Genomic DNA, 9,001 nt, shown 5'->3' on the forward strand with positions numbered 1-9,001 from the left:
TCACTGACCACCCCTTTGAGATATTAAAAAAAGAAAAGAAAGAACAGCAACCAAGACGCAAAAACGCCAGAGAATCCACATCTCTACTCCTTATCCCCTCCTGTAAAATATTACTAAACACTTTAAGAAGGTGTTGCAACCAGCATCTTCCAGGACTATAATGGAAGGTGAATTTGCGTAATAAAATGATAGTCATGGAACTCGTGGCTTTTTATGAAAACAAAACAAACAAACAAAACAAAACAAAAGCTAAATAAGATTTTTTTTTTAAGTTAGTTTAAATTTATTGATGGGATTAATGGTGTAAATTGAGAATGAAGTCTGATTTTTGCAAATGCCGATGTTTGGGAAAACCAGAAGCACCGGGAGTTATCTCTAAAGGGACTCCGTGCAATCAGGAGACCGGCGATCGCTCTCCCCCTTCCGGGCGACGCAGCTGCCCGAGCTTCGGTAAAAACAAATAAATAAAGAAAGAAAAATAATAAAAACACAGACCGATCTCTAAGTCCAGCAGGTAGTAGCAAATACCGTGTGCTTAAGTTGCGGATCTCTTATAAAAATAAAACATTTCAGTACGGTTGCTTTCAAAGAATTGCACTCTCGCAGATGAGAGAGAGGATCGTGTCGGGGGAGAGAAACTGATCACCTCCGTGCGTGAAAGCCGACTTGTTTTAAAAAAAATATATATGAAAACAACAACAAAAAACTGGGTTTTTAGCGCGGCGGATCCAAAACTGCGACTCAAACTGGGCTCTCTGAGGGTTAAAGACTCATAATGGGCCGGTACGACGTGTGGAAACGACAAAAAACCGGACACATCGAGGGGAAAGAAGCTGGAAGCGGACATGTCCGAGGAGGAATCGGACTCCAGGAAGAAAAAAAAAAAAGGCAACACACATCCGCACTGCAAAGCCACAGAGACGCTCGTCTCGTCTCGTCTCACGCTTTTACCACTAAATCCGCACACGACTCGAGATGGACTGCGATTCGTGTGAAACTTTGCAAAAGACCGGTCGTGTTCGGCACGTATTCCCACGGACACATGCGTACAAAAGAAAAGAAAAAAAAAAAGAGCGTCTCCAATCCTGACAGTCGCCTGTTTTTACTGTAGCCAAAGCGCTGGAGTTGCACTAACATCACCATGTCCCCCCTGTGTTGTGGGTTAAAAAACACCCAGCACCTGTTATCCGGGCAACCATGGTGTCAAAGATCCTCCACTCAGATAGATAATCGATACCCGACCCCCTAAATTTAAACACACGCACCCCCCCAAAACTACTCAATAAAAGTTAAAGGGAGAGGTGGAAAGGAAAAGAAAAAAAAAACTTACTTTCTTCCCCCTCCAAAAGCGTCACCTCCGCTCCACTCTTTGCTCCTGGCTTTATAAAACAGTCACATCCAGCGGCTTGCGAAATTAGACAACAATAAAAAAAAAGAAAGAAAAAGAAAAAAAAACGTGGAAAATTACAATAATCCTCCAACTTTATAATGGGGAAAAAAGGGGGTAAAAATCACAAATGACAAGCGTTTTTTGGAGAGCTATCCCTTATTTTGGTTCCGGTGGCGGTGGAAACGACGTGTCGACGGGGGCTGCCTCGCAGTTTCTCTCGTTGGACGGGAGGTCGGGGAAACGGAGGAAAGGAAATGAAAATCCGATATGTCTTTATTCTGCTAATTATTATCGTTTTAGCCCTGTTTAAAAAAATGGCTGATTAAGTTGAGTGCGCATGTCTTTGTGTGTCTATTTCCCGATATGCACTCTGGGAATGGGTAGAGAGACAGAGAGAGAGAGAGGGCGAACGGGAGAGAGAGAGAGAAGAGAGAGAGAGAGAGAGAGAGGAGAGAGAGGAGAGGGAGGGAGCAAAAAAAAAAAAGGAAAAAAAGGAGACGGAGAGGGAGGGAGAGAGGAGAGAAGTGTAATTAGTGAGTTGATCAACAGTCTCCACATTGCAAATGACGCGCACACGGAGCCCTGGCGGCCGCAGAGGTTCATGCGCTCAGAAAATCCCTTTTGTGCAGTTGCTCTCTGAGGGACCGAATCACATGCAGAACAATGGACAAACGCCTCCCTCTATTACTAATAATAACCACCCTAACGCTAAAAGTCAACCTCCGCTTTTATCCCACAATTGAAAACCGTCTTTAAAAAGATCATTCTTTTTGAATATTTCTTTTTTTGATTTTCCGAGAATAAGATTACCTTTAAAGTTTGCGCACTGCTGTTTGTCGTCAGCTTGATTTTATTGATTATGACACCACAGGTGAATTACCCTCAGAATGAGACTGACTGCAGATTATGTGGATGTTGTTTTGTTGTTTTTTTTTTTCTTCTTCTTCTTTTCGTTTTTGAAGTCTTACTAATGTCCTTATTTGAGTGCATTTTAAGCATTCTGACAAAACAGACGAACGCTGTCTTAAAGTAAAAGTGATCATGTGAGTGAAGACAAGAAATCAAACAGAATCGGACGGTGAAAACTGGCCTGTGCCGCACATCAACACATACCAAAACATGTGGCAAAACGCGTGTATTTAAACTTATATCCTATCTTTTTTTTATTTTTCAAAAAAAAAAAAAAAAATTGGGTATTGTGTAAATTCTACATGTATGACTATTAAAGCTTAAAAAAAAATCAAAGCCACAGAACTTCACACTAATCCACCGCATGTCTGAAAGACATCTTGTGCCCTTTCGGGACCGCTGAGGCCCCGGGTGGGTTCAATAGAGTCAAATTGAAAAAGATCCAATATGGGGTCACCCAAAAAAAAAGAAAAAAAAAAAAAAAATCCTACGTGTTCAAAGCTCGGTTTATGTTTACTGTTCTCTCAAAGTGACCCGCTTATTTGACCGTATTTTCTTTTTCAATGCAAACCATTTACTGTGTTTTCCCCCATCGGGTCCCTTAATAGAGGCTTCTTTTTGGGGGGGCTTTAGAGGAAGACTTTCCACATTCTCAAACGGGAGAGAAAATCAAGAGATCTTGTTCGCCTTCATGGAGAAAAAAAAAATCGAAGCTGGGGGTGAATTGAACTGCATGAGCCGGGACTTGGGATGTGATGATAAGGCTGCTGCTGGCAAGTGAAGTACTAGGGTCTGCTTTGCAGCCACATTGACTGCACTGCACTTACACCAACTGGATCCTTAAGAAGCCAAGAGATCCGAGCCCGACCCGACCCGAGGCTGTTTATTCTGGGTTTAGAGAGGTCTCTGACAAAGAGGGGTGGGTGGGTCGAGGTGATGAACGGAGGCGTCACTTTCCACCCGGATCCAAGGCGCTTGCTGCTGCCGCGGCTGCTGTTGCTGCAGCTGCTTCCCTGTCCTCCAGGGGGGTTTTCTAGTCCGTCCGCCCTGGGAGGCGTCGCTCACAGACGGCTTGGAGAGTCGAGTCGACCCCGCTGCTGCAGCGAAACGCGCATAGAGAGTCCGCAGGGACCGTTGCGTGCGCCTACCCAAAAGCTGCAGGAAAAGGACCTATTTATCATTTGCGACTTTGTAACACCTAAATGGAGGACTTTACATAAAACGGCGTGATTTTTTTTCTCTATCTCTCTCTCTCGCTGCTTTTCTACGTTTCTGAGAGGATGTGCTTATTTCCTACTTTATAGTGATTAACTTGGTGCGCACAGTCCACATTTTCTGCGGAGATGCGTTTGCTATTTTTTGCTTGTTTTCTCCTAGAAAATGAGAAAGTGCAAAGCGGATTTAGACGGCTGATACAGGCTAGCACTTATCTTAACATCTTGCGTCTTCTTTTTCTTTCTTTCTTTCTTTCTTTCTTTCTTTCTTTCTTTCTTTCTTTCTTTCTTTCTTTCTTTCTTTCTTTCTTTCTTTCTTTCTTTCTCCTTTTTTTTGTAAATCCCCCCCCTCTGGTCCCCACCCTCCCTCTCTCCAGGCAGACGATGCTCTTTCTCCGGACGCAGCTTGACAATAGGGCGCGTTAACTAATATTTTTTGCTCCATTTCCATATCAGTACGATCCTCAATTAATTATAGATTTTATCAGTAAACTCCCGCATCTGTGTGAGAGAGTGTGGGTGGGAGTGTGTGTTTGTGTGTAAAAGAGAGAGAGAGAGAGATAGAGAGAGAGAAAGAGAGAGAGAGAGGCAGAGAGTACATGTGTGCGCGCGAGTGTGCCGTGTAAAGAAGAAAGAAAATTGTCGTCTTAGAAATATCCTCGTAAATCAGCAGGAATTAAAACTAAACATCCCAGTAAATGTGTAATTTCTAAAAAAAAAAGAAAGAAAACCCTAAAAAGAAATGTGTTTTTGTCTGTTTTGTAAACTGCTTTTTAAAAGGTAGCCCTGAACACCTTCAGTGATCTTCTGTCACATCAGGAGATCAATACCTTTGAATCGTCCGGAGACATTACCATATTGGTTTGACACACTGGGAGATGCCACGGGATGGAACTATTGTCAATCCACCAATATGTTCTCTGAGATCAGACTAGAAAACTCCATTGATGCTCAGGCTGATTAAAACAAAAAACAAAAAACAAAAATCATAAAAGTAATCATGCTGTCATTTTCTTTTTGCATTCGCATACAAACACCTGGAGATCTTTTCTTCTTTTTTTTTCCCTCCGAAATCAAAGTCAGGTTTCCACCTTCTTTTAGTCCTATGCGTCGGCGCCCTCATGGGGTTGCAGAGCTGACCCCTCTGCTTCACCCAAAAAAACAACAAAAAAAAAAAAAAACACACACACAGACACAAAAACACCAGATCTGACCCACAGCCTGCCCCACAGATCCTCCAGGTAGAGCACATGCAAAAGGAAGCGTCAAATTATAAAGGCCCATAAAGCAGACAAGAAGTTATGTGCAACTCTGACACACACCAGACACACCAAATCCACCCAAAAAGCACAAAATTACAGTTTTCCCCTCCACACTGTCCTTTAAGCCAAATGAATAAAGAAACTGGCAGAACTTCCCCAAATCAAAGACAAAATGTATAATTTTCAAAGCACGCTCTTCTAAAACAATTTCATTCAAAATGAGTAATAATAATAATAATTATAAAAAAACCGATAAAAATTACCGAACGTAGACTTCATTTCTACAGACGGGACACTCCAGAGATAAGTGACTTTCAACCTTTGACTTTTTCAGCAACGAAACTCGAAAAAGTGAGAAAAACCATGAAAACAAATGAAGCTCAAACATAAAGTGTCTCCATATTTTCAAAGTGAATCTTAAAGCCACCCAGCAGCGGTGCGCCAAAAAAAGAAAATATACAGAAACGTTCATATAAAAAAAAGAGAGAGAGAAAAAAAAGAACTTCCAAAATGTACCTCTTCTTACCTTTTTTTTTTTTTTTTTTTAAATTCCCCCAAAAAAGCATAAAGTGGAAAAAAAGCAATATAAAACTGTAGACTCTTTGGTACCTTTGGTATAAAGCATTCCGTTTTCCTTCTTTTTTCCTGTCTTTCTCTTGCTCAGTAGCGATCCGATAATAGCATATGGAAAGTGTTTTCAAAATGCCCAGATTTGGCACATTGTCATTGAAAAGAGAGGAGCGCAGTGATGCGGTGCTACAACAGGGGAAATGAGTTGCGGATTGGACGCAGCCCGCCTCGGTGCGGACTTATCCCACTTTAATTTAATATTCCGCAATCACACACACTAGTGATGGCATATAATTCAAGGAGAAATTCAGAGGGAAGGAAATGCTTTTGTGTGTCTGCGCGCGCGCGCGTGTGTGTGTGCGTGTGTGTTTTTTACACCACTTTATTTGATTAAGGAGAAAGGCAGCACAATATTGTCTTTTTTCCCTGTTTCCCCTTTCTTCTTTTTCACTCCCCTCCCCTCCCGAGTCACATCTTAGATTCTCTTCATAAACGAAACAATAGATATTTATTTGTTTGTATTCAGGTCATTTATTTAGAAATCAACAACCCCNCTGACTCTCTCTCTCCCTCTCTTTCTCTTTCTCTCTCTCTTTTTGCTTGTCGGTGTCACACTGGAATCATCCCCTAACATAAAATCGAGATCCATAAACGCTTGTTTGTAAAACACTGAACCCAAAATCAATGTATTGGGTCATTTCGATCGATTATATAAACGAAAATCCATACGCAACATGAGACCGGTATCAGCCCACTCTTCCGCTCCCTTTTAAAGAGAGAGAGAGAGAGAGAGAGAGAGAGAGAGAGAGAGAGAGAGAGGGAGGGAGAGACGGGGAGTGAGAGAGAGAGAGAAAGAGAGAGAGAGAGCGAGAAAGAGAGGAGGGGGTGTGGGGGGGGGGAGCTTAAAAACAAATACTCTCAAAGTAGACCTTTACATCAGTCCAAGAGCAGGATCCCTCTAACATTTTCACATCAAGGGCCCCCAAAATGAACCCATCGTAGAGGAAACGGGGTCTGATTTAATTGGATTTTGACCCCGGGATGCCCAATATGGGTTTTTTTGTTGTTATTGATTCAGAACTGCTTTGTAAAGCTGCGGGTGCTACAAGTGAAAGCTGTGTTCAGACATATGTTCGCTAATTGGAATAATTCTGCATTAATGAAAACACGATCAAATTAAGCAATTGCTTTTGCTCGCTGACCCCCCTCCACCACGCATGGCTTTTTTTTCTTTTTTCTTTTTTTTAAAGAGGTTCTTGAACCCCTTTATAGGACCTGGATGTCAAAGTGCTTCCAGATGCACCGCGATAGCGCAACCCCCTGATGACGACAATTAGAAAAATGCCCTAATCAAACGGGGCCACGCGGGATTAAGTCGCATTTCAAGGGTCAAGGGGAAATCCCACCTCACCCGCCTCCGCCCCCCCTGTGCCCATCTTCCGCCTGCTCACCGAATATCACATTTCGACATCACATAACCTGCGCGAGGAACAAATCAGCCACTTCAGGCGCTGTAATCACGTATGCAAATTCAGTCCAGCCAAAGGCACGGACATGACAGCCGGTGCGCACCGTCAGATGAGCTGTTGCATAAACTGTACATTAATATGCAACATGATATGGGAGGGCTGGGATGTTGGTGGCGCGGATCACGACAGGGAGAGAGGGGGGTAAAAAGGAGGTGGCAATGATGTAAAATTTACATGGGACCACAGCTGCTGGGGCTCTCGAGTGGGAGAGAAGGTGGGGTGCAGCCATAAGGAGGAGGAGAGGGGTGAGTGTGTGTGTGGATGGGTTGGGGGGTTTGGGGCTGCGGAGGGGCTCTTGAGATTAGAAGACAGAGGAAGAGGGGTGAAGGTGCGGGGAGGTGGGTCTGCTGGTGCCACTGTGTTTATTTGATAAGAGCAAACCGTGCACCCCCTCCCCCCACCCCAACCCCGACTGTAAACTCTTTCCAGAGACGCAGGCGGGGGCAAAGTTGGCCGTGATACAGCTGCTGCTACTACCGCTGCCTCTGAGGAAGAGCAAGTATGGAAGGAGAAGCGGGAAGAAGGAGAAACAAGAGAGGAGGAGAAGGATGACATGGCAGAGTTGGTCGCCCCACATTTCGGGTGGCTCACACGAGAGGAAATCCACACTAACCGAGCACAAACGCGCGCGCGCGCGGGCGCGCACACACGCTTCTAACACAGCGCACGCTTCCCATTCAGTCTCACCTCGCCTTGCTGCCCTCCTCCCACTTGCCCCTTTGGTCCTCCGATGTTTCTCATTGTTGAACTCTATTTAATAGACACGCGTCCAGTGAATGCCTTCCATATATGGACAAAGGAATAAAATAAAAAAAAGACCCCTGAAACGGCCGTGTCATGATGTCCCGACACAGATTTGGTTAAGGCCACTTATAAAGGCGAATTTTATTCATTGCTAATCAGATTCACGTAGATTTATGTTTTTGAAACTGATGTATTGCTTAATAACGTTGCCTTCTTAAAAAACAAAAGAAAAAAAAACAAAGAAAAAAAATCGAAAGAAATAAACTAAATAATATGTAGTAATAATAATAATAATAATAATAATAATAATAATAATAATAATAATAATAATAATAATAATTTTCCAATAAAAGAATAGCCTATGTTCAGTTCTGAAGGCCTGCATTTGATGCAGGCCTTAATGGACGTGAGATCTCTGTTACTGTAAGTCTTCCTATGGCTTATTAAAGTCCTCTCTCTTTATGTCAACATAGTGGCCTGAACGTGTCAATTTAGTGGTTCGAGAGGTCCTTTTTAGACCTCCAGCAGCCTCCCCACGCCACTCCCACCACTGCTCTTTGCTCTCCTGGGGACCGTCACCCCTCCACCTTTCTAGCCCATCATCCAACGATCCGCCCTCCCCCTCCGCACCCACCTCTTCCCCACCACCACTCCACCAAACCCCTCTCTTGCCTTGGATTTCCTCTGACACTCAGTCGGCCGTCCCAACACGGCAAATAACCCGGTCAGCACCGAGAAGCCAGCTCCATGGCAACAAATTGACATCTCGACACCTCGGGTAAAAACGCCCTCATGTCGTTTTTTTTTTTTTTTTAATTCTTTTTATTTTTTGGTCAAGAACTTGAGTGATGTAGTTGAAACGTGGGGAATAATATAGCCTCCCCCCCACCCTCTTTTTTCCCCTTTTTGGAAATGGTTCAATCTCTAAAAATTAAGAATAGCAAAAAAATAAAAAATAAAACTGAGGCAACGAAATGTAGCTATATTTAAAATGCATGCCCTAAAATATGGTAATTATTAGATTTAATTTATAAATGCAAATTTACAAAATTACTGACTAAATTATTTGTTTCAACACTCTTCATTTTGTGTTGCAGGAACATAATAAATAAATAAATTTCACATAGAACAGTGGCTTTCAGCTGTGAGGTTGTAGAGTCAGACTCCTGCCTGGACGCCATCATCATTAGGGGAGCCGCCCAAATCATCCTGTGGCGCAATGACCAATGCGGAAATGCGCGTGGATCATAGGGATGCGCGCCCCAAACAAATTGTTAACGCTTAAAGGAAAATGTGACATAAAGAAAGACAATAAAGAGACAAAAGGGAGGCGTCTCTTTTTGTTAGTATTTTTTTGCTTTGTTTTTTTTTTTTTTTTTTTTT

The 9,001-nt window shown here is 42.9% G+C and overlaps 1 protein-coding gene across 4 annotated transcripts in view; it reads right to left on the reverse strand.

The window, feature by feature from the left end:
- Window positions 1-5,558, reverse strand: part of zfhx4 (zinc finger homeobox 4) — a 91,132-nt gene extending 85,574 nt beyond the window's left edge. For 2 of the 4 annotated variants that reach the window (XM_008396126.2, XM_008396123.2), the window contains exon 1: window positions 1,331-1,805. The gene's annotated coding sequence lies outside the window, so the exon portion shown is untranslated. Of the gene's footprint in view, window positions 1-1,330; window positions 1,807-5,384 lie in introns of those variants that run through there. The other 2 variants (XM_008396124.2, XM_008396125.2) reach the window with 2 other exon arrangements.
- Window positions 5,559-9,001: the final 3,443 nt, after the last annotated feature.

This window comes from Poecilia reticulata, linkage group LG20, assembly GCF_000633615.1.
Source record: "Poecilia reticulata strain Guanapo linkage group LG20, Guppy_female_1.0+MT, whole genome shotgun sequence".
Taxonomy (NCBI): domain Eukaryota; kingdom Metazoa; phylum Chordata; class Actinopteri; order Cyprinodontiformes; family Poeciliidae; genus Poecilia; species Poecilia reticulata.